Source organism: Gallus gallus, chromosome 1 (genome assembly GCF_016699485.2).
Source record: "Gallus gallus isolate bGalGal1 chromosome 1, bGalGal1.mat.broiler.GRCg7b, whole genome shotgun sequence".
In the NCBI taxonomy this organism is placed as follows: Eukaryota; Metazoa; Chordata; class Aves; order Galliformes; family Phasianidae; genus Gallus; species Gallus gallus.
Window position 1 is genome coordinate 121,103,063 of NC_052532.1, and position 26,831 is coordinate 121,129,893.

At 42.9% G+C, this 26,831-nt stretch overlaps 1 protein-coding gene and 1 long non-coding RNA gene across 3 annotated transcripts in view; both read right to left on the reverse strand.

Annotated features, from left to right (window-relative positions):
- NHS (NHS actin remodeling regulator) overlaps positions 1 to 26,831 on the reverse strand; it is a 248,718-nt gene that overhangs the window by 76,741 nt on the left and 145,146 nt on the right. The gene's annotated exons all lie outside the window — the stretch shown is intronic.
- Positions 7,008 to 26,831, reverse strand: part of LOC121107294 — a 40,428-nt gene continuing 20,604 nt past the window's right edge. Inside the window, exon 2 of the long non-coding RNA XR_006931860.1 lies at positions 7,008 to 24,854. This is a non-coding gene — a long non-coding RNA (uncharacterized LOC121107294). The remainder of the gene's footprint in view (positions 24,855 to 26,831) is intronic.

Sequence of the window (26,831 nt, forward strand, 5' to 3'; positions counted from 1 at the left end):
TTCCAGGGACCTGAAGCCTCCCTGTAATAACGTATGTTTTAAGCCTACTTTGAATCCAGCCACTGAAGCACTGCCCACCTTCCCACATGCTCCTTCAGCACAGCTGTGCTCCACTTCAAAACATCAAAACCATGTTTCATGTTTTTCCCTAGAGCTTAAACTTGTATTTTAACAAGTCAAATCTCACTTTGTTATTTTCTGCTCTTTTCTTTTTTCCAAACTGGCAAGGTCTGCCTTCCTCCTTGTTCATTGTCGTTTACAGTTCTCACTGGCGTTTCCCAGAACAGTACCATCTGCAAATTCCGCAACTGGGGTTTGAGAAAGGTGGTGTCTTCATGATAAATAAAATGGGAAGGGAAGGGAAGGGAAGGGAAGGGAAGGGAAGGGAAGGGAAGGGAAGGGAAGGGAAGGGAAGGGAAGGGAAGGGAAGAGGAGAGAAATATCAGATGAAGTAAGCCAGCAAAATGAGTTTCAGAGCCAGTATGAAGTGGCAGACCTTGCCATCTGCGTGTGCACCAACCAGATACACAATAGCATGAATACAAAGGGATTATTTTTTGCCTAGAGAAAAATTAAGTAGATCTCAAAAAAAAAAAAAAAAAAAAAAAAAAGTAATGTCTGTGCTCTTCCCAATAGTGGGCATTATTCACTGATCTTTCAGAGAAATTAAGGCATGGAGATTTAAAGGGATTTGCCCAAGTCAGCACAGGAAAAAAATTTCACACAGATATGTCCTGATTTTTATTCTGTAAAAGTAAACCCACATCTGATAGATACATACATACAGTTTGATTCTGGATTCTGAGACCAGTGTTCTCCAGAGTGCACTGCAGTGTGATGAATTTCAGCTAAACGTTCAGGAAGAATTAGTACCCATAGAACAGCAGCAATAGAAAAACCACAGTCAGACTCAGTTTAGTTTCACAGACAAGATTTCACTTGCTGTGTCTCATCTTATTTCAGCCTATTTCATTTCTTTTCCTAATTGCTCTCCAGTTACACAATCCCCCTCTTGGTACCGAGTTCTTAGCAAATGCTTAATTAACAAAACCAAAAACTATGATCATTCTTCCTCCTCAGATTGCTGGGGAAATTGCTTCATTGACATATTTTCTAAAAATTACCTGTTTATGGTTGGCTGTGTCTGTGAGTAACGAATCGAGTAACTGCAAAGGATGTGAAGCAAAGCTAGAAAAAAGGAATGGGTTTTGAACGTGATTTCTAAAAAACATTTCTTTTTGTGCTTAGAACTAAGAGCAAATCATTTAGTTCTGGTTACGGGGGTTTGACTTAAGGAAAATCTCTCGTAAAGAGTACAGTGTATTTCAAAATGATATAGCCAGTTAATAAACAAATAAACCTACACAGAAAGGCGGACTGTGTTCTCTTTGGACAGAATAATCAAGAAGAGTGTCAGTAAGAGATTATTAATATTCCAGATGGTAGAACGGCCTGTAATTAAAATACGATATGCCAAAAGATTACAGCCAAACAAGAGGTTTGCCCTCATCTGCGTCTTAGTATTGCTAATTGTACAGTTATTAGGTCAAACAGCAGCTTTCCTCATTATTACAAATTCCTTTATTTGCTGTGGAGTGCTCTTGTCTTAAAGCCCCAGACAACAGAAAACTGCCTCATGCCATGAATAACTTGGCAGAGATGGAGGGGATACTTGGAAGTGATAGTGATGGAGATACGTGAATGGAGGGAACATGAAGCTTGAAGCAGCCCTTCATAACTCTTCACTCCAAATGTCTCCTTTCTTGGCCAGAAAATCAACCCTAAACCAAAATAAGGTCCAGGCTGGAATCTTGAAGCAGTGTGGGCACTATGTGGGGGCAAGTCGAAGCAATGGCTGCAGAGACAGGAAGGAAGGTTGCCCAGAGGAAACAGAGCAAATATGGCCAGTGGGGAAGGAGAGGCACATGAGGCAAAATAAATACATCCCATTTACAAGCTTTTACAGTGAGGAATGTGGATGCGCAGAAGACACTTGCACACAGCTTTGTTACAGACACATACACGGTCTCTTTCCCAGGATTGTACCTTCACAGAGATGGAAGCCATGGAGGCCAAGTGCTGGGCAGTGTCACTGCCCATGGTCTTATGGAATCATCAGAGAATAGCTTGGGTTGGAGGGGACCTCAAAGCCCATCCAGCCCCAACCCCTGCCATGGGCAGGACTGCCCCCCACCAGCTCAGGCTGCCCAGGGCCCCATCCAACCTGGCCTTGAGCGCCTCCAGGGATGGAGCACCACAGCTTCTCTGGGCAGCCTGTGCTAGTGGCTAACTATGCTCTGAGTAAAGAATTTCTGCCTAACATCTAACTTAAATTTCCCCTCTTTTAGGTTAAATCTGTTCCCCCTTGTTCTATCGCTGTAGAATCATAGACTTTGAGGAGTCACATGCAGATCCAAAGATGCTTGGCTGCTCAACAAAGTAGTTTGCAGTGCCAAAAGGGGCTGGTCTCATTGGGCAGCCTGCACTTCAGGCGCTGGTTATCTTCTCCAGTGCTTTGCTGCAGCACCAGGCTGGGTCCCACAGGTACTCAGAGCACGCAGATTTGGAGCATCAGCGCCCAACATGTGCTGCACAGCAGTGTGAAGCTGAACATTCCCCTCCAGCAAAGCAAGCCTGACACCCCTGAACTGGTTGGAATCTGCTCCCTGCATACCTTCCCAAGGCCTGTGCAGACACATGCTTGGGTTTCCAGCAGGCACTGTATGCACAAGATGAAGGACGTGGAGAGCTCTTTCCATGTGGATAACATGCATCCTATTTGAATGTACATTAAAAACATTTCCCCACTGGAACTCTGCAGTTTTTAACTTCAAACACATGCTGTGTTTAATCTAAACAAAGCTAAAAGAGAATGTGAAGAATTGGATCTATTTCAAAGTCCCAGCAGCCTGGCTTTTCACATCTCAGACCACCCTTTGTATGATTATTTGTGGGCCTAATGAAGTAATTGCAGAGTGGCGGCCTGATTTCCTCAAATCAAATGTCAACAGTCATGAATCTGCAGGAGGTTACGCAGCTTGGTAACACAGCAGCTCTGCAACATGGGGACCTGCCCATGTTTTTCATATTATGGAGCAGATGGAAGCTGTAATTCCCTCTAGAACAGAGGGATGCTTTTCACCAAACAGTAGCAGATGACATGCTCCTGTATGGAAATGTTTGCTGCTTCTCCTCAGCAGATCAATGAGTTGTGGTTGAGAATGAGCTGAAACAACGACGTGTGGTTGGACAAACCACTGCAGAGGGGATGGGAAACAAAACAGCCTGCTTTTGACCTGTGAGTATTTTCGTCGTTCTGTCTTGTGTTCAGCATGGCTGCTCACCGCTCTGGAATGCCAGCTGATGCAGTTATCCTAGAATCACAGAATGGTCTGAGTTTGATAGTCCTTGAGGAAGGGACCCTTAAAGGCCATCTAGTCCAACTCCCCTGCAGTGAACAGGAACACCTACAGCTCGATCAGGGTGCTCAGAGCCCCGTCCAGCCTGACCTTGAATGTCTCCAGGGACAGAGCATCCACCACGTTGCCTCATGCATAGACAAAGACTCCTTGCTTTCAGAAATGGAGATCCCATCAGCACTGCCTGCATGATGCTATTTCTCAAGGAATTCACACTTCTGCACCAGGTGGGCTTTGCAGGAGATGTAACCTTTCGGCAGAGGGCACACCAGCTCAGGACTTTTTAATTCAGCCTTTGCAACTCAGTCCCTGCGAAGAGCATTCCTGTCTCCCTTCCCCACTCTCCAGCACAGAGAGATCAACGCACACCCTCAAGGAAAATGCAGCCCTACAATTTGGAAGAACATGAACTGGCAAAGGGAGAATAGCCAGAAGACTACAAAAATACAGAATAGTGTGGCTGGTGATGAGATCTGCGCTGTCGTACGGTTTTAAAAGTTGCTCAGATTTGTTTCTCTTTCATGGTGCTGATTATACGTTTTCCCAGGCTCCATGGGACTGTTTAAAATTCCATCTCCTGCATGACTTGGCTCCTTCTAACCTTTTGAGCTTTCTGGAGTATTAACCTGTGTGCTGGTCGGTGTGCTAGGATGCAGCCAGAAGACATGTGGCAGATGTAGCTCCTGTTCCCATTGGTGCCAGGCACCCACTGTGGTCGCTGTTTGTCCTTCCTCCCTCCCAGCTGACAGCAGCAGCCCTCAGGTTCATGCTTTGAATTCTGCTGAGCTTTTTCCAAGTGTAGGCATCCTCTGTGGCAAACAAAAGATCCTCTGCCATGAAGCAAAAGCACGTGGGCATTCTGCCTACTTTGGCTTGCGTTGAAACACCACTGTTATTAAATCGGTCTCTGCTATCATCTTTTGAGGGAACAAGCAGAAATGCTTCTATAAATACTGCAGCACCTGATTTGGGGACTTGACCAACACAGGCATCCTGCCAGTTCAGCAGGAGCCTGAAAAAGGGAACCTCTGGTCTGTGGAGCCTGAATGCACCTGAACAGGTTTCTGACATAAATCCCATCCCTGGTGGCAATGAGCCCTCAGACATGTAGACTTTGAAACTTAGCCTGTCTGCTGCATTTGCAGCCATTTGACTTGTGCATATGGGTAGATCTCTTCCATGAATAGCATTATCTGATGATAAAGCCCAGACCTGATTTGATTAGAGGAATTTCACTTGAAACTGGAAAATTAAATTCTCCTGGCAGTCTAAGGCGAAATAACTCATAAGCTGATGACACATTCAAAATTAATTCTGATTTTCAGAGGAGATATCTTTCAGCAAGTCTGATTTTCCTACCAAGTTGACTTTTTAAAACATGCAGCTCGCTATTTGGTAAGCAGTATCAGAGAGTTGAAAATCTAGGGAATGCTGCTGAAACCACTGGAGCTAATTCAGAGACATGAGGAAAGTGTGTCATGATACTGACTTATTCAGCATGAACACAGACATATCGAAGTAGATGTCAACGTCTGAAAAGTCTACAACTTTTACAAATTTGATATAATTTCTCTTGGTGCACCTTTCTCTGTATTACACAGACATTTTAAAATAGGCTCGTGTATATTTTACTTACATTTAATGAATGCATAATCTCTAACCACAAGAGTTTGTTTAGACATTTTCCCATGTGTGTTAGGCTATGTGTGTAACAGAGGGTTGACAACCTCCTTATCCCACAACCCAAGCACTGCTACCAGGGCTGCCCGGAGGTGCAGAGCATCAGCATTCCCTGTGCTTGGGATCCCGAGGGAAGAAGAGCTTTGAAAAGCTGTGACTTATCCATGCAGAGTCATGTGCCCGAGAGCACAGCCCCGATACGCTGCAACAAACGGCCTGTGGTAGGTGAAAGGATTGGGAAGATGTTTAAAAACACATGAGGTATGATCATGGATTCGTAAGACTGCCCCTCCCCAAGATTTTTTTTACAATAAGGATGATGAGGAGCTGGCACAGGTTGCCCACGGAGGTGGTGGGTGCCCCATCCCTGCAGAAACTCAGGGTCAGGCTGGATGGGGTTCTGAGCACCCTGATGTAGCTTTAGGTGCTCCTGTTCATTGCAGGGGAGTTGGACAAGATGGCCTTTGAGAGTCCCTTCCAACTCAAACCATTCAATGATTCTATGATATTCGAAGCTTGCAGGGCCACTGAAAAGCATCACACTCCGTGAGTGGGTACATATTTACATGAAGATATGATGCCTGTTCCTGCGTTCAATTTTGTCCTTGTGTTTTCCACTGCTATTGGTGTGTAACAAGTGCACGTGCCTGAACACAGTGCAGTTCAAGGGAAAATGGGGTCCTTGGAGCGGACAGAGACTTAAAAGTCTGTTTTTGAAAGGCACTGCTGGCGGAGCAGGTGCTTCCACTCACACAGACAGGAGCTAATTGTAGGATCAGTTCTGGCCTACAGGCTCTTTTTTATGGTTGTGTCCACAAAAGCTTTGACTGGTCCCTGTAGTTAGTGACTGCACACACAAAGAGGTCTTTCATTAGTGCGCTCTACAGGAAGCCAGGGCAGAGAGTAAATGATACCTTAATGTTCCTTTTCAAAGCCGGAGGGTTTGACAATGACTCTTGTTAGAGTACCCTGACATGTTCCTCCTGCCCTCCTCCCTCCGGCCTGCTCTGAAACCCACGAACATCTGATATTGAGCTCCAAAATACAGGCGGTGATTGTTTACGTACTGCTGTGGGAAGATGCGAGGAAACAGCCGTGTTTGAAGAGCACAGCCCCAGTTCCAGGTTACAGTCAGGGCTCGTCCATCACACAGTGCCAAGAGGCACCTGGTGCCTTGAAGCATCGAGTAGGGAGTGGGTAGGAGAGTACAGCTGGCTCCTGTGCACCCAGCAAGGATGTTAAGGAGGGATCAGTGAGTAAGAAACTGAACACTACAAAAACCACCCCTCTTAAGAATTCAGTTCTGTGTGCTAAGTGAAGACCAGGTAAAAGATGAAAGAACTGGTCTATGACAACATCCCATTTCTAAAAGCTAGTGGATTTGTTCCCTGTAAGATCTGCTTCCCTCATAAGCTCTGTTCACCCACATATAACTGTGTTTCAGTAATTCCTATTTTTACAAGGCACCATACCTCAGAAACTCTTGGGAAGCCCAAGAAAAGGACGGCATGAAAAACAGAAGGGAAGAGAAACAAAGCATACATTTTCTGAGTCACATGCAAGACATGTTTGCAACAACAGCCCAAATAAGCCTAAATATTTTCATCGTTATTCAATTCAAAGCCCCTCTAGAATTTTACAAAATGCTCTTAGCTTTGACAACTTAGATTATGAAAGGTGATTTTATGTACCCAGTCTAGTTTGAATGATGTGACTACAAATGCTCTAAAAAGGTGGGGGAGGGGGGAAGGGGAGGGAAGCCCACAAGTGAATACTGAGTAAACATATTTAGAACCATTGAAAAAGAAGGCAATTTGTCATCACTTCTTTTATGGATTTTAGGTTGTACTGCATGTAATTGAAATACAGGCTGATGGAAATGTACTATGAATATTTTATTTCAGTTTCTTTCTTTTTCTTTTTCTTTTTCTTTTTTCTTTTTTTTTTAGCTTGCAATATTAGCATTCACAAACCCAGACAGCCAGGTGTTTTGTCTGTAAGAGATAAGCATCTCATCTCTCTCCCAGCTTCGTTTGACAGATGAGTACTCACCCATCAGTTTCAAGTCATGTTGGCCAAAGAGAAATCTTCCACCTGCACTCTTTGGAGCAGATCAGTAAATGGTGTGTAGGGAGTACATGTTAGTAAGGTAGCTGTCTAAAGAGCATTTATAGACACTTACATTCAGTAAAAACTAACCACAAGTATATGATAAGATCACCTAAATATGAGTTGAACTGTCATTGCAGTATACGCCATATTTTCTGTCTCATCAAAGCCAGCTTAGGAAGATCTTGCTGTCCCTTTTCTTTCCCCAAGCTCTCAGCAGCTTGCATATGGCTTTTTGACATCTCACACAGGTGAGTCAGCCTCTGGAAATGCTGTGTTTCCCACTGCCCACAGAGTGGCCATATAATCAGCCTGCACTAGGAATCTGAGTGAGACAGTTGAAGTAGAGTATAAAAAGCAATAAGCCTCCAGGGGAGGAGCAGGGGAGGAGCATGCCCTAAGGCTGTTCTCTGCTGGGCTACTGACTTCTGAAAGTCAAACACTGATCTTTTGTGATGGGTCTCTGCAGAGGAACTAGTTTATATCTGTCAGGCATTCTGCACAGGTCCACTCTGACCCAAGTTTTCACAGAATCAGAATCATTAAGGTTGAAAAAGACCTCTAAGATCGTCTAGTCCAACCTCCAAACCATAACACCATGCCCACTAACCACATCCCTCAGTGCCACATCTACACAGCTCTTGAACGCCACCAGGGATAGTGACTCCACCACCTCTCTGGGCAGCCTGTGCCAATGCATTACAGTGCTCCTTACTTCCTTGTAGGAACATCAGCATCCTCAGTTCTGCTCAACATCTGGCAAATAGAAGGAAATGATGGGATATCTACAGAGTTTAAAAGAAGAATGCCTACAAAACCTACAGGCTCCAAGACCCATCTACAAACCACAAGAGAACACTGTTAGTCACAGTCCAGATGGCAGAACTGTGCATAATTTAAGTTCCTGAAATTGACTTTTGATTTCACTGAGACTAGGTTTTAACTGTGCTTCTCTTATGGCCTAACTAGAGCCTTCTGTGTTCCTTTTAACTTTTCAACTGGTGTGCAACATTTGCCTTTGAAGACTCATAGGATGGCTGATGCTGGCAGGCACCTCTGTGTCCATCATGCCCAGCCTCTGCCCCAGCAGCACACCCAGGGTAGGGTGCCAGGCCCATGGCCAGGTGGCTCTTGGAGATCTCCAAGGAGCAGACTGCCCAGCCTCTGGGCAGCCTGTGCTGGTGCTCTGTCACTTGCACAGCACAGAAGTGCTGCCTGGCGTTCAAAGGGAACCTCCTGTGCTCAGTTTGTGCCATTGCCTCTTGTCCTGGCACTGCACATTACTGAAAAGAGCCTTGCACTATCATCTTTGCACTCTCCCCTTCAGGTATTTATAGACATTGGTAAGATGCCCCCTGAACTTCCAATTCTCTTGTCCTGTAGAAGATCACAGCCTGGAGTCTCAGCCACAAGAAGGTCCTGCTCAACACTGCTCCCATTCCTCTGTCTTACCCTTCATCACTGTCAGGATGTTCCTTAGGCCCTTTAATTTGGTCTTATCCTTTTCCAGCAAGCCTGACCTGGAGTCTTTATCATAACACCTCTTAGCACATCTGAACCACCACATTATTTCTGGTTAGGTGTTCTGGTCATCCAGCATTTGGCAACTTGTGCCATACTCCCAAGAAGTGACACACCTTCCACATCTTAATTTGACAACTAGGCACTAGGCAACTGAAGTCTATTTTTAAAAGCACTAAAAATAATTCTTCTTTTTGTTGTGAAAACTGGGATTAAGCTGCTGTTCTATGTGAGGAATGTGTAGGGTTTCCTGCAGGGACTCAGAGACTTGCTCCAGCAAGGTTATTTTTAGAGCATCCAAGACAAGCTCCATAAACATGTACTAAACACACTTTCATTTTTGCCAGTGCAATGCAATGCTTTTTGTAGTACATTTGGCCTCTTCCTTTTCTGAGTTGCTGCTCTTTTGCAATCAGAAATTTCTTTGTAATTCACACAAACTAAGAGGTTGGGGGCAACAAATTATCCATTGTATCTGCATCTTTTCTCCTCTATACTTCATGACAAATGCACTCCTCCCAGATTTTCAAGGGATATCCCATGTCTAGATATTTGAACTCACAGCTACTTCTGTTCTGGAGTATATCTGCCAGATTGTTCCCCCATGAACATGGGGCAAAAGACAGTTGCAGAGTGACTATAGCAGAAGCGACTACATGGATCTGCTAATAACCTTCTATTTGCTAATGTTCTTGTGTTTGCTTTTTGTAGGGGGTTGAGGTATTTTGAAATTATATTCCAGGCAGAAGCAGAAGTGGCAGCAGATCATGCTGAACTCCAACTTAATGAATCATGTAAATCATCCAACTAGCTTGTCTACAAAATATTTTGGAACTAGAAGCACCCAACAGTATGTGTAGCTTAGAAAAGAATTATTTTTCTAGCAAGCTTCCCAACAGTGTTGTTGTCAGTTCTCAGTGCCTTTGTATGACTATAACTATCTTTCAGTAACTTTGGTTCCTTTGTATTGCCACTCTCCCCTTCATTTTTCAAGCTCCAGCAGGGCATCCTTGAATAACTCAGAACCTGACAATACACAGGAAAGAACACCTTCATGCCATTCTTGCCTGGCCAGCTGGGGGTGTTTCAACACTTGGGGTGCAGTTCTTCAACTAGTGGCAGGGCTACAAAACACATTTCATTAGGGTAATTTCTACTCTTGGAACTGGTTCAAACCCTTAGGAAGGATGCTAGGTACATCTATAAAAACAAGCCAGATAGTTTGGAAGCTGTTTTTCCATTAAACATTTTCTAACGTGGATACTTCCCTTCTAAATTCACATGATAACATTAGCACTGAAAGGTAAACTAGTGCTTCTAAGCAGAGACCTTATGGGTAAGTCTGTGAGGAGAAGGTCTTAAAAGCTGGTCATCTTCACACCTATTTCCAGTTTAAACAGGTGTTGGCTGAAGGAGTGGAAAACAGGAGTCAATAAATATAAAAATAAATAGAGATAAAAGGATAAATAGGAAGAACAGATCTTAAAAGAATATTCTGTGAAAAGTTGGTGACACTGGGATCTGGGGTCACGTGCACGATTCAGCAAGACAGAGCTGCTGAAATAGTTTATTATGGATGTTTTAACTTTTTCTACTGATTTTTATATGAGCACAGCATCGTAATCATTAGGAAATGTTGGCCTCTTTTCATAACCCCATGGTGCCATGCAGATGATGAGGGCTTTGAGCACTTGCCCGGTATTTTGGAAAGTTCTTGCTCAAGCAGAAACACAGCTGCAAGGTATGTGAAGGAGTCTGGGGACATCAGGGAGTGGATTACTCTGCCTGGATAGAATAAGTGACTGTATGGTTCATGGAATAAACTGCTGCACTCTCAGCCTCCTCCTGTTTATTGAAGAGGAACTCAATGGCAGGAAGCCTTATGGCAGCACTTCGGAATAAGTCAGTAGGAATTATGCACTAGGGCAGCAGAATGGCTGTTCTTAATAACTACACTGTTCATTTTTGCAATGTTTTCGTCCAGTAGTTTAATAAATAACACAAATAATGCAAGGCATGCGTTGGTTCGCTTTCATTTGGTTAGCTTTAATATACAAACCTTACTTTCATATTCTTTTTTTTTTTTTTTCCTGTACCTAACTCTGAAAACTTCTCCTTTTAACACTTCTGCCTCAACTTTTGGCAACATCTGGATCACATACTTAATTTGCTTTTTACCTCATCAGCTTGTTAGCTTTAAACAACTGACACGCTCCATCAAAAGAAGAGAAAAACCCAAACAAGAACCCTATTAACCTCTGCTCCCGTATAAACTAATTACCTCTAACCCCTCTGCAATTATCCCTGGAGAAGGGAACTGCTCTTATTAGCTTCCTGCCCTCTTCCCGCTCCTCTTCTCCTTAGGAGCATGGCACTGATGTGTCCCCACAGCCCCACGACTTCTCCAGGCCAAGTCCCCATCTCCCCAGGGCTGAGGTGCCCTTGTTGCTACAGCCCTTGCTCACACCTGGTTGTTTGGTCCACAGTTGAGGGCGGTGACCCGTACCTCCTGACCTTGGATTACGTTTCAAGTTCTAAATGGGCTTCCCGTCTGCTGATTAAAGCTTGTTTGTTAAGAGCCAAAGGATTAAAAGGAGTAATTATAATCCTGCTAATTTATGTGATTCTTCATGCTAAACCATGCCTGAATGCATAGGCATCTGTGAGCACACGTGCCTGGGACATTTTTTGTACATTTGTTCTAAACCTGTACCAGCAGCGAGGGAGACAAAGATTATTAACTGGCTGCTGTTAGTCCTCTCTGTGCCATATATATGTCAACACGCCTGGTCTTTCCTCCTTTTTCATTAAGAATGAAGTAGAGGCAGTGAGGCATTTCACTATGCTACAATTTTGCTTCTGAATTAATATTCAACAAGTACCCTGATGTGAAAGGTGAACTGTGAGTCCATTCCCCTCTTCTACCAAACACAGCCATCACCACACATTTCCACTGCACTATGCACCAAGTTTTCAAGGCAGACAGATGCACATACTCCATCTGTGTTATTGCACACAGGCCCAGGCACTCTGCCTTGAGAGCGTGATGAAGCAGGAGGCAGAGTGCAGGACAGAACTCTCTGCTCCAGGTTTGCAGGATGGATTTCCTACGGCAGCTCTGAGGCTGCAACCGTGCAGATCAGCACCAAGGAAAGTGAGTGGATCAATTCAGAGCTCAAAGCGAGCAGGAGGTACATGGCTCTGGTCTCCAGGCAACCTTGTCTTAATTTTTTTATGTTGAGGATGGTGTCGGATGGGTAATCCTGGAAATTGAGCTCCTCTCTGCAGCTGGACTGGGCAGACAACCCCATGCACACCCAACTAAGTCTCAAGGCATGGTTCGTAGTCACCAGAGGGCATTTGGTTTAGGTCCTAGATTAATCCAAAAGTTTCTTGAGGGACTTCTCAAAGCGTTTCATGTCCTGGCTGAAGAGAGTTGTTTGGATTAGGATTTGGTGAAGCCTGGAGTTAGCCAGTGCCCAGACCAGGATCTCATTTTCTTGCAGTGAATGCCAACAACACACTCAGGGCTGTGGGGCACAGGGAGGGAGGGTCCAGCCAACCATGGCCAGAGTGCAGGCTCAAGTTAACTTCATTCTAACAACATCAATAATGAAAACATCATTTTATCCAAAAAATACTGCGAGCATTGCTGGCCATCTTAAGGGGTAAAAGATAGCATACTGTTTTAACATTCATCATATCTGTTATAGATGGTAACAGTGTCTGGGCAGGCTCTGCAGAGTCCACAAGATTTTGCTTTTGTTGCCTTCCCACTACCAGCTGACGAGCAAAGCTGCAGAAATCTGCCTTGCCTCCCTCTTTATAGAGGTGATTTACCCAGAGAAGTTGTGGATGCTCCATCCCTGGAGGTGTTCAAGACCAGGTTGGATGGGGCCCTGTGTAGCCAGATCATGTGCCTGATTTAGTGATTGGCAACCTTGCCCAAAGCAGGGGATTGGAACTAGATGATCTATGAGGTCCCTTCCAACCGAAGCCATTCTATGATTCTATTCCATCCAAGGGTACGTGACACTCTAGCTTTACCACTTAAATAACTAAAAAAAAATGCAGGATGAGGTTGGTGTGCAGCCATTACAGAAGAGATCTGTGCTATAGAGAGCTTTGATGTGCCATAGGGGCTACAGTTAATCTCCTACTACCTTTTCTGTCTGTGCTGGTGAATTTGCACTCTTTTCTCCCTCTTCTATCCCTATGACAGCAGTCTCTCTTGCAGTGCAGACTTGAGCCCAAAAGACACGTGTCCCTGTCTTTGGCTCCTTGCTGGCCAGTCCTGCCCTTCCATAGCATTAACAAACTCATGTGAGAGTGCAGCTGCAGCAAAATTAAGGCAGCAGATTAGAAACACTAAAAATTTTCATCACTCTCCCCCCCCACCCTCCTCTTTGGGAAACTGCTTTCAATCACTTTATATACTGAAAACAAACATGAAAGGGAAAACTCTCCTCTGCCTTCAGTTGTCAGAGCAAAAACCAGAATTCCCTGAGCTCTTTTCAGAAGTGCTAATATTCTCCCCCAGGCCTTCATTATATCGCACACAGATCTGCAGTCCTCTGCACACAGACGAGGAGGGAACAGCCTGAAAAAGTTCGTCTGCTTCATTTATTTATTTATTTTTAAAATTGCCATCATTGGTGTAAAATCTGATTGGAGAGTGGGAAAAAAAAAGAAAAAAAGAAAAAAAAAGGGGGGGAGGCATTGGTTCCAGTGGCTGGCAATCCGATGGGAAATGTCTGGTTGGTGTTAAGAGAGCTCAGATGGGATGATGCAGTGGATGTAGCTGCATCCCTCACCTCTACCCTGATGCTTGCAGGGCACAGGCTACACTCAGTTCAGAATTACTCTAATCTCCTTCTGGAGGTGTCAAGTTTTCCTTCCCTTGTTCCCAGCAGGAATCTCCAACTTCTGTGACTGAATGATGCTTGGTGCTCGGTGCTCCTTGACATGGGTTCCCCATGCAAGCATTTCATCGTTGATCTCCACCAAGATCAAGTTGATTTTGTCAATGACTTTGCTGTTTCCAAGTTGAGGGAGAACAGGCTCCTTTTCTTGTGAGGAAACAAGTAGTCTTAAGATTCTTATAGGAGACCAGTTGGGATATTGTTTATATCTGGGCAAACCCCCAGATCATTACTAAATTTCCCATCAAATAAAAATAAATTCCTTTTAGTTTGATCAAAATTTTCTTCTCATTTCAACAACAGCAGAAGTTCTTCATTTGGTTTGGAATACCTTACATCTCGCTCTTTAAGAAAAAATCCTAGTGTTGAAAGGAAAATTATTTCAAACAAGAAAACAAAATTATTCGGTAAGAGGAACTTTCAAATGGATTTTTTAAAATTTGCTGGCACTCTCCAGAAGTGATTCAATTGAATGCAGTTACACTGCATTTGGGGGACACTTCACATTTTTTAACAGATCAGCACTTTCAAGTGAAAAAAAGTAGTACTGGGAAATTTATGAGGATGTGCCAGCTTCATCCCACAGTTATGGGTCCCATTCTCTTGCTCATCTAATTTCTGATCTACTAATAATTTCATAGAATCATAGAATGGCTTGGGCTGGAAGGGAATTTAAATGAAACCACTGAAGACCTGGCCAAAGTATAACCTGAGGAGGTTATGTATTTGTAAGAGAAATGTATTTGTCATTAATACTCTTTTTTTCTCCTCAATGAACAGATTCGACAGCAACGATGAAGGCATAATATACACACATTGTAAATAGCAGGTTTCGTAACATGAGGAAGTTCTCTTCTGTTTTCCTCAGCCTTTCACAATGTCTGTTGTCTCACTGGTGCTGTAGTACCATTCTGGGGAGATTTATATGGTGGCCAGGCACCAGACCGAAGATAATGTACAGAAGTAAGGGACTGCACGTTTGTTAACACGTGTGGTTAATGTGAGGCCCTATATTCGAGCACTTCACTTTGGTATCTGCATTTAAGTAGGCCAAGTGCATCTTTTTTTTTTTTTTAAAGTAAAAACTGAAGTAAATGGGAACAAGACCCAGATAAAATGATTGCCTTTAAATACCGTAGCTCTCCTTACTAATTCTTGTGTCCTGAACCCCATTTATGATGCCATGTGGTTTTTTTTAGCACACAACACTGACGGGTACTGGCTAACGGCAGCATGGCACAAACAGCATCCTCACTCCTGGAAGAGCTCCAGCCCAGAGACGACATTTATAACACGCTGCCAACAGCCATCCCCACAGCCCCCTCAGTTTGCAGTTCACAGTTTACAGCAGATCGAGCTTTTTTGTCTCTCACTTTTGTTCACACTGCCTAAAGAAGAGAGAAATGAAGGAAAAAAAAAAAAAAAGCTCTAAAACATTACTGTATTCAGCCCTTTGAAAAACAAAGTAGAACACGAAGCGTCATAGTAGGCATATTTCCCAAACACCATGAGAAGGATCAACAGTAACATACCATTACAAGCACAAGATGTGTTTGCAAATGAAGATTCACTTGGATTTCACCTCCTTGTTCTGGGCCTCTTTTGGGTTTCTTCAGATCTAGGTGTGTTAGATGAGACTAAAATGTCAGTGACATGAAGACAGTTTTCCAAGTGCAGAGCATCTTTCACCTGCTTCTAAAAGCTCTGTGGTTAAAAATTTGATGAACTTCTTCAGTGTGCTATATAAATGCCAGGATATCAAGCTAGGATGAACGTTCCGCTGCTAAAAGCTGAGAGCATTTTTATCACTGTGTCACTCGAATCAGTTAGCTGTGCCAGTACTGGGAAGAACTGATTAAGTCTAACTCTCCCCAGATGCCGCTCCAGAGGCCTGTGACATTCGTCCAGGGCCCAGGGTTCATGATTTGAGTGGTTTAGCATGTACTGCCATCTCTTCTTCTGCGTTTCAATGCATATTAGAAATTTCTAAGATAAACAAACTACTTCAGAAAGTGGTATTTTGTGAACTGCCTGCTGCTGAGCATCTAATAAAACAGCTAAGTTTGCTCACTTGCCTCAGTGAAGTAATCCAGAGAAAATCAATAATGTAGTCAAGACACAGTCACTCCATTCATGTGGAAGCTGCAGTTCAGTAAGAAGTTGAACATGGCATCCCTCAGGCTGTTTTCTAATGCCAAGGAATTGTTAACCATCATTACAACACTGAATGCATGCCATCCAGCACATGTAATACACCCCCTCACACACACACTCCTCTTTTCTTTTTACCAGAGACAAAAATCTCTCCAAAGCCAAGAAAATAATGAATTGTCTTGTTTTATGATTTATACTATGCCCAGAATATTAACCTTCTGTCCTCAGCATATATCCAAGGCACAGAGCATTGATAGAACAACCAGCTCTTTGGCATAACCACCTACCTAAAGAATTTGCCTCAAATGATCCTAAAGTATCAATCATAATTGTCTTGCTTTTCAGTTAGATCAATTGTGTTTGACAACTGCTCTCTACAGTGTCTTTTCTGTAGCATCTCAGCTACACATTTGCTCTTGTAGCTGAGATACAACACAGGGAAGGCTTGCAAGGAGTATTATTTTCTTTTCATAGACAACAAACCAAGGTAAAGTGGACAGTGTCCTAGGGCAACACGCTGCTCGCGGCAGTGAAACGGCCTGGGTCCTACTGCTGATCTCCCTGGTACCATAGCCCTAGCACAGCAGAGTGCCACTGCTTCAGAGGATACAATGGGCAAACAGATAAAATACTTCCAAGCAAGGGAGCAGGAATCATGTGCCAATGGAGCTGCTGCCTCCAGCCCTCCAGGCTCCATGAGGGTACCAGATCTGTAGATCCCTCCATCTCAACTCTTCACCTGGTATTGGCCCTCTTCTCACCACAAGCCTTGACATTTGAGGTAGTAAAAATCATTTCTGCCTGTGCTGCTGAGCAGCTTGAACCAGCCATGTTAATTAGTCCCACAGACCAGAGTTAAGAAAATGGACAAGCTTTATGCACTCAAGTGCTTCTTAATTGATGAAGCCACTATCTGTAAGCAGAACACATTCAAATAATGGAATACCCTTTATTGGCAACAAATCCAATTAACTGACAGGATCAGAAAGGATAGGATGAGGAAAGGGAGATAAGTTAAAGTAATAAATTGTAAAATGGAAAAAAAAGTCCTGCATAAAATGAGAGGCATTTGGAGAGCTTCTTGATGTGGGAGGAGTGATACAGCCAAAAGAAATGGCCGTTCTTACATGTTATCAGCACTTGGTAAAAGCACAATTTGATACTAATTTAAGATGTAACATGGGCAGACTGAAGTATGGTTTTCCAGTGGGTTCCCAACGAGTCATTATTCATAGAACAGAATCATAGAATTATCCAGGTTGGAAAAGACTTTCAAGATCATCAAGTTCAGCCATCAACCTGACCTACTGAGTCCCATTTCTAAATCATGTCCTTTCCTGCTATGTCCACATCACTTAAATATCTCTACAGATGAGGACTCCACCACTGCAGTGGGCAGCCTGTTCCAATGCTTGACATCTCCTTCTATTAATAAATTCATCCTAGTATCCAATATAAACCTCCTCAGACACAACTTAAGACCACTAAGAAAACCACTGATGATTCTACATTGTGATTTTTACTTGGTCTTGTCAACACTGCACCGAACACTATGCCCTAAAATGCTCTTCACCAGCTTGAAATTCAGTCAGAATCATTAGTGAAATTCAAAGGTCTGAATTTTAGAAGGGTTTACATCATCAATGGTGAAAGAATCTGAAGTTGGATCTCAAAGTCAGCCTGGTCTTATAGCTCATACAAACCACCCAACAGGCTATCGCATCCCTGCTGCAAGACGTGGGCAGCATTGCTGAAGAGCTACCTAAAAGGAGTTGTATAAACAATGCTTCAGATGCTGTTTTTGCAAGGTCAGCATCAGTTAAGCCAGGGTAAGCATGCACAGTCACCCCCCGTGAAACAAAAAACAGCTCACTTTTTTTTACTGCATAAAGTACACAGCTTGCTACACAAATGGAAAGGTCAGAAGTCAAGACATGGTTGATACCCTTCAAGGATGACACAAAGGAGAAGAGGCCCTGCTCATAACCACAGTACCACTGGCCCAGCAAGAAGCTCTTAATTTTCCTGAGGTTGAGGGTAAGATAAATGTGATGCATCCAGCTGGCAGTGATGTCAAAGAATTTCCCCAAGGCAGAATCTGAGCCCAGACTCCACTGGGCAAGTTAAACAGATGTACCAAGCACATACTGCGATCTCCAAGAGTACACTAATCACACTTTACTCCATGCCTAGAAACAATCCCACTAAGATTTGCTGCATGGATGTGATGACCTAGATACTCACAAGCAACACAGTAGAAGGCAGCAGCCTTTTCTCATGGCGTTACTGGCAGGATTTTCCAGCCCCATGAAACCACTAGGTGCCAGGTGTACTAAATGATCCCAGTTCTTTACTGTCAGGTATAATACTAGAAGAAGCACAGTGAAAGGAGACAGACTCAGGAGAAATAATGAAGAAATCATCTTGGCATATCTTCATGTCCTCCTTATGCCAAAATCTCCTTCACCCTTCAACATCCTTCTCCTCCTCCCTGCTGCCACACACCAGCAGGGATGAAATAATCAGGTTTAACTGATGAGCATTATTGCCAACAACATCTGTTCAGAAGTGCACTTTTTCAGCAGGGCTAATTGACTATTTCTAGGATTGACAGCTTTTAAAGCAAAGATATGAATCTGATACTAAAAACGAAGTTGATGTAGTTCACCTTTTGTCATCTATTAGCTTGACAGTGGCAAGAAAACAACAAGGTCAGCAACCCTCTCCATAAAAAAAAGTCCACATCTCCCGATTTTTCCTTTGCTTCTTACCTTCTACATACCTGATAATTCTGCTCAGGGTCTGCTGAAGACAGATTATTCATGTGAAAGTTGCAATCCCTTAATTAATGCTAATACACACCCAAGAGGATCCTACTATAATTAGTGCAGCTCTGTGAAAGAACTGGAGAAAACTGAGTACCTTACACGCAGGCTGCCGTACCATCAGATTGACAAGCAAACTGCCGTACCATCAGATTGACAAGCAAACTGCAGAACTACATTAAAGCAGCATAGGGCTGAATCCCCCTCTGCTTCCATATATGTCACTTCAGTGATGCTACCATGAGATACAGTGCTGTAAGCATGAGAATCAGCCCTGTAATTCAGCAATGGTTTTGTTTTAGTTAAGAGTATCTCAAGGCCCTGAGAAAGGCACTTCTTCCTAAAACAGGCCACGTAGCCACTCTGGTGAGTTTTGAAATAACATACCAATTCTGGCAACACACTACTGGACTGGAGCAGGGATACAAACACAGTCTGAGTTGATCACAGCACTTCAGATCATGCACTTTCATTTCTCATTGATTTGCCTATTGCTCATTAAAAGCAATGATGAAATTCATCTTGTTTTCCACTGTCCCTGGAGACATTCAAGGTGAGGCTGGATGGGGCTCTGATAACTCTAATTGAGCTGTAGGTACCCCTGTTTACTGCACGGGAGTTGGACTAGATGATCTTTAAGGGTCCCTTCCAACTCAAACCATGCTATGATTCTGTGATTCCAGAGCACAAAACCAAGCCTGTGGATGATGTCTAGCCCAGGCTAACAAAGCCACAGCTAGTAATCAGCATCCATTAGCGCTGCAAAGTATCTAAAAGTAGGCAGGAATAGACTTGATTTAGATTTTATTTTATTCCATGATACAAGTGCTACATAGAGTAATAGATCCTCACCGCTAAGTAGACTATCTTTTCAATTCTGCTGCCCAGGGCAATATTCATACCACTCCACAGAAGAGGCCTGCCCTGACATAAGACATCCATGAAGTCAGCGAGATGTGCCATGCTCTGTGAGGGACTCAGCACCAGGAAAAGGCCACTCAGCATCACAAGACAGCCAGTACACTCAGAAGTCTTAAAGATTAAAGACAGATAGCTTCAATAACTATTTTTAAATGGTAGCTTGCCACGTGAATAGTGAAATACATATTTAATTAATTATTTTTTAGTCAATTTGCTGTACCATAGGATTCAACAATCAAGAAACTGCTTTTTTCCTGCAAGTTAAAATACTGCAGTGGCAACTCTTGAGTAAGCATATTCCCGGCGTGTCTTGTAATAGTGTAAAACCGCTTGCAAAAAAAGCCCACACTAACAACAAAAAGCAACCAGAAACAAACATGAAAAGCCTGACTCTTCAAGTTGTGTCAACCTTTGACATTGTTCCTGCACTCTCCTAAATGCTGTGGCTGACACCCTCGCCCTGTGGCAGCAAGAGGAAGGCTCTCACAGACCCACAGACACAGCTTTCCCTTTGCTGCCCCATCCTTCCTGCTTCTCTTGCTTTCTCAGTTTGCCTCCTTCCTCCTCTTTTAGCTCACGTGTTAGTGCAATCACTGACAAATTAAAAATTTAAGACATTAAATCAATACAAACCTCAGTGCTAACAATCTGTGTCCAAGCCTCATTGTTCATTCTTCTTCCTTGCTTCTATTCCCCCGGGCTCTTGCTTTTGCGGTTTCTGTTTCTCTCATGTGAGGAATCATTTATGCCAAAGGTGCTGGATTATTATTAGGAATGGTACACCAGTTCTCTTGGGAAGAGCCGAAGAAGCAGATAACCTGTAAGCAAGTGCCTGAACGAAATGCAGGGCAGCAGAGGCAGTTGAGCTTTCCCTGATCTATGAGCAGTCTCTGGGAATTCTCAAAAGCAAAAATGTTGCCCTTGTCTCATTCTCATCTCTGCAATGAAGATCAGCTTCCATAAAACAGCAATTAATGGTCTCTCTTCATGGCTAAAGCTAAACCTTAATTTTTTTTTCAACCAGAAGAACAGAAGCATTGATTCAGCACTGGAAGGACGGGATATCCAGGTTCAATTCTGTTTGGAAGATCCTTCCCTAAATCGTTACAGCCAGTCACAAGCAGCAATAACATGAAGTCTACTACTTGACTGTGCATCACGGAGTGGACGACTGAAGGATCTAAGCTAGAGAGAAGAGGAAATTTCAGAGTGCTTTGTCAGCAAAGGGAAGCTGAGGCAGTTTGACTTCTATTAATGACTTTACAATGAACCAATCCTTTCTATAGTATATTGGTATCTATCTGTCTGTTTGTCTCCCTGTCTAAGAATATATAGAGCCTACATGTTATAGAAAGGATATATACTATACAGTATACACATATAAAACTATTTACATGTTCTTAAAAAAAAAAATAATAATAAGCCTGCAACCCTGCAACAATGAGACCCAAACCTCAGACTTCTGAGCTTTTATTCCCAAGAGTGAGAAAAAATATTTTTTAAGAGATGAAAGTCACAAAGGGTGTGCCTGTCTCCTTTTCCTTCTGCTTCAGTTCTATACAATGCACAGTGTGTGGCAGTTACCTGCCAGTGGGATGCTTGAAGTCCTGTGCACCACAGTGGCGAATCTGAAGGCATGTGCTACCAACAGCATGGCCTCAATTCATGCTTGTTTTACTAACTCATTGAGTCTATTTTTACAGCCTGTTTAAGAATTCCTTGCTCTACAATGGTGTCAAAGTTATAATTTACTGCAGTCAGACTCCAAGGAACATTGCTTCCAAGCAACCAGCATTTTGACCTCTGCTCTTTCTGACTATCAGAACCTCTTAGAAACAACAACAATAAAAATAATTTAAAAAAACAAAACAAACAAACAAACAAACAAAAAAAAAACCACCACAAAGGTAATCATCTGCAGAAGGCAAAACTTAGGCAATGTCTGTGGCTACTCTTGTATACCCTTGTATCCCACCATTAACACTTTCAAAAGAGACCTTGCCCTCTGTGGGTGGTGAGTGCCTCTATGTTACTGTTTTAGCTCACTTCAAGCCTAAGCTTTAGAAGCAAACCTACAAATCATTCCCACTTGCCAGATTTCAGTTTAGATCATGGAGATTTTGAACTGGATTTTTTTTTATTTTTTTTACCTCGAAATAAAATTGGAAGACATGTCTAACAGTTCACTCAATGCTCTCTAGCCCCTAGTGAACATTCAGCTACCTGGTATAAAGATGAGCATTAGTCTGCAGTAAAACCCCACAATGTACATAGCGTGAACATCAGTCCTCAGCGCCATCTGCTCCTCTCCTCATGCAGCGTGCTAATTGCTAGCATAGCCGCAGCCTCTGTAACGAGTTCCTTACTCTCTCTAGTGACTTCTTGCTGACTGCCTGCTAGGCTACTGTTGGGCAGCAATCCTTGCTGGTGCAGGGTGCAAAGCTGCCAGTGTGTGGATGAAAGGATGAGGGCCCCCTTCCCTCCTCCTTCCCTCACACTGAATCTGTCTTTTAAATAATAGCCCTTAAATATGACTTAATGGAAAGAGAGTGTGTGCAGTCTCCATCCTTGGAGAGATTCAAAAGCCAACTGGACATGGTCCTAGTCAATCTGTTGTAGATGGTTCTTCTTGAACAAGAGAACTGGAGCAGATGACTTTGAGAGGTCCCTTCCAACTTCAACCATTTGGTGATTCTGTGACAACTACTCCTTTAAACTACATCATAACATCTGAACTGTATTGCTCACACAGGGTAGAATCACAGAATTGTAGAATCAAGTACTGTAGCCACCAGCAAGCAGGCTGCATCCTTGTCTGAAGCTGGGATGAAGTCTCTCAGCTACCACAATGCCTGGGGGGATGCTGGAAGGGATGGACACACTGACCTTCCCTATAACCAAAGCTACAGGAAGTGTAGCAGGAAATGATATTGCAAAAGTATAAGAACAGCAGGGGAGTGGGGGAAAAATGCAAATTAATTAGATCACAGACAGAACAGAATGGTGATCTATTTTTTCAGGGTCAGCATTTTTGAGGATGGGAAAACAAAACAGTTTTGCTATGGTTCAGAAGAACACAATGTAAAACAATGTTTGAGGGTAAGTACCTTCTAAATTCATAACAGAAATTTTACAGAGGTCAAATAAATTTTTTAAAGACAAAAAGAAATCTCAGGCTTAAACACTGCAGAAAACCCATCACTTTGACTAGTCGCAGTAACAAGTACAGGGCTGGCAATATCCTCCAGCCAACTCTTTTTGTCAGTATTCATCATAAGAAGCATTTCAGATGGCCCCTCTGCAGCTTTACAGAGCCCTCAGCAGAAGCTTTCTTTTGGGGACTGCATAAGCTATAGGACAGCACAGCTGCCCAAGGAGACCTCCCTATCAGTCACATGCTGATATGTGGATGTTACAAAACAAAATGGATCAAAAGCAAGCCCATAAAAATAAAGGATACTTACATATATGAAAAAAAAAACAGCAGAAATGGTATCTAAATCACGTATTACAAATAGAAGAAATACAAATGTAAAGCACATCTTACCACATGCTTTCATGTGATGATTTTTGCCATCAACCACAAAGTTTTGGTTAGGTTTATTGTCTACAGCCAAGAACGTCCAACTGTATTCAGAAGCATGCCATGATACAGCCAAGGCCTTCAGAGTGTTGTATTCACTAACTAACTAGAGACTGGTAGGCTGAGTGCTGGTCTGTGCCACTACACAGTTACAGGAAGGGGTCTGCATGATGTAGAATTTTCATCACCCATTTGGGATTTTTGCAGGCCATTTTACTTTCTCTACTAATATCAGCTTATTACAGTAGGTGCTGTCATTAGTGCTCAGCCAGCCAGAGCCGAATTCACAGCCAGACCAATGCAAGTGCACTCTGTTGGGTATCAATTAGTGAAGGGCTAAGTGTACCATGTGACCCATCTTCCTCAGCTCCACAGTTAGCAGCTTTACAAAAGCATCTTTGAGGACCCAAATACAAGTTAATTTTCTGGGGCAAAGCAGTAAAAGAAACAATCAGCAAAACACTTCAAATGGGATATAAGATAATGCTACCCAGAAGTGAATCACAGAATCATAGAACCATTAAGGCTGGAAAGGACCTCTAAGATCATCTAGTCCAACCATCCACCTACTGCCAATATTGCCCATTAACCCATGTCTCTCAGTGTCACATCTACATGTTTCTTGAACACCTCCAGGGATGGTGACTCTATCACCTCCCTGGGCAGCCTGTTCTAAAAATGCTGTGCATCTATGTGATCGGTTTTAGGACACTGGTGAAGTACCATATCTTTGTTTCTGGAAAAAAAAAATTCCAATGGAGAACATTGTCCTTCATGTTTGTATCTTTATTTCTGCATTTGGGAAGCCACAAAGTCTGACCCAGCATGTTTTGTATTATAGCATACAATCACCCTCATAGCTATAATTTGAAAGAGAAAGCTTGTAATTCCTGCTCAGATACCAACTGCACACACGACATTTGCTCTGCCAATTGTTCTAAGACCTAAAGAAAGCCAAGTGTCTGCAGTTTCTGCAAAATAAACTTTTTTTCATTGAGTTTGTACAGGGCTAAAAATGCTCTCCTGCTGACTGGACTTCACAGAATCACAGAATCATCAAGATTAGAAAAGATCTCTAAGATCATCTAGTTCAACTGTTCACCTACCACCAGTACTGCCCACTAACCATGTCCCTCAGTGCTACATCCACATGTTTCTTAAATATCTCCCGGGACAGTGACTGCACCACCTCCCTGAGCAGCCTGTTCGAGAGCATGACCACTCTTCCGGAGGATAAATGTTTCTTAACATCCAATTTGAACCTCCTCTGGTGCAACTGTGGGCCATTCCCTCTTGTTCTATCGAAGCTGGAGAGAAGTGGCCTTCAACAGCTTTCAGTGATGTGCTTCCTTCCCACCCCACTAGTAGGCAGTCTCTGAATTTGCATTCTATGTTTTCATTCCATTAGTATTTTCTATGGCTTGGAAGGACCTAGCTGACTGGAGGCTTCAGACTTTGGGGCCCCATCTACGCTCAGCCTGTCTGGAACTGAGCCCACAAACAGCCAGATTTCTCATAACAGACTACTCCATGAAGCTGGCTTTTGCAATTAATTTTCTATTAAGGATGAGGGAAAATGGTGATGATCAGCTCAGGTAAGCACTGGGATTTGGAGTCTGTCCAAATGAGATCAAACATTTTGAGTTCTCTTGTTCAAGTCTCTGTCAGCTCCTGAGTTTTCTGGCTGTTGCTTAATGCCTTCTGGCACTCTCCTCTTCACCTGCAAGCACACGATATCCTTGAGGGTTTCATGGGAATTGCTTCTTTCTAGTGTACTCCCAAGACTACTATTTTATACCAAAATGAGAAATACATTTGTGAAATACATGTGATGATCTTCTCCCTCAGTTCTAGCTAAAATCATTGAGCAATGATTGAACATAAAAACAATGCTTAAGTCCAAAAGTTAAATAATCTAGCTCAAGTCCAAGGAAAGACTTCTGTAACAGTTTGGTGCAAATTAGGTTGGCACCGCATTTTGTAAAGGTTGGCTCTGTTCCTAGATTTTACAGACACCTGTTAGCAGCCATTAGCCAAATCTTTGGGTTTTGCTTCTAATACAATGGCTTTATTCCAAAAAAAAAAAAAAAAAAAAAAGAAAAAGAAAAAATATCCAGCAGGTATCACAGATGGGCAATCAGCACCTACCAACCAGATCAGTGTGAATACTGTGTGTGATAACAGCTAGAATGAAGATTCATCATGTTTATCTGACATGATATTCTCGCTGACATATCAATTTAGTTAATCTGACACTCAGCTAACATTTCCTGCACCAGAGCTTTTTACAGCAGGGATACTCAAATGGCAGAAAACCCTTTCCAGATCTAGGTGGTAAGTGAATGTCACCTAGACACCAAGGAGGTAACACAATGTTCCCCAAACTTCTGCAGAAAACTCGCATTTCTCACTGCCCTCCTGGTCTCCGAGCAGTAGCTGCAGTTAGTACCTACAATCCCAGCCACAAAAGGGACGTGAGAGTGGTCAGGGCTCTTCAGCCTTAGCAGAATTAAGTAGAGGACTTAAAGTCCTCTTAAATCCCACCTTTTGTGGTATTATACAGAGTCTGGAGTAGCCTTGGTAAACAGAAGCACAGTGAAACCTAGATCCTCTCAAGCTTGAGATCCTGTTGGTATCAAATGACATGCAGGAACTAGACAACACAACTTTGTCTACTTGTGTAAAACATTTCTTCCATCTGATATTGCTCTACAGATGTACAGTAAGTCCCTCCCCCACTCCTCTGACGTTGGCTGGATGCCCATTTTGCAGATGCCTAGGCTGAGGTGTAGGTAACTGCCAGCTGGGGAGCAGTGGGTCATAGGCAGAACTTCAAGTAAAATCTAAGAATTCTAATTTTGAATCACACCAGATACTGTGATATTCATTTCCCTAGAAAACCTGTAAACTTGGTTCATACAAAGGTCAGAAGCATAAATAATCATACTAATTACTTTTGGGCTTAACACCCAAGAAAAGCAACAAGAAAAAGTCCTGACATTCCTTTTCCCCTCCCTACCCACCCTGGAAGCCACTGGCAATATCCCACTGAACCTAATGGAGCCAATACTCTTGACACTATCAATTATGACTGTCAAAGCTGTGTTCTCATTAGTAACAGGAGGTTTCTGTGATGCTCAGGCACATGACAAAGAGCAGAGACTTTTAGAGATCCATTTCTTAGAAACCTAGACACTGGTACTCTATGGTCTCTTATACAATTCAGGTATCACTAAAAACAGATAAGGACTGAATAATAATTATCTGAATCAGGAGTAGAAAAGCTATGGCTGTGGAGCAGCTCCTGTATCATATGGTTGCCCTAAGGTTGTGTTGGTCCCATGGCTCATGGGTAATCCATGTCTCTTGATGGGACCTGCCAGAAGCTGATACCACAAGGTCTTCAGCAAAGGTGTGGGATGACAGCTGTTGTGTTGCATTTGCTTTGACTGTCTTTAATAATAACAGCCAGTTCCCTTCAGGTAAATGTTTGTAGACCCTTTCAACGAATGTCTTCAAGGCAATTTGCTAGCAGCTTGCCTTTCTATAAACTGCAGCAAGTATCCTCATAAAGGCATCAAATAAGAAATAGAGGTTTTTGATAATCAAGATGTCTCCTGAATCTGAGCAATGACTACTGCCACACACAGATTTATTCAACTCATTTTAATCTCTTCTCTAGGTTGTCTTGTTACTC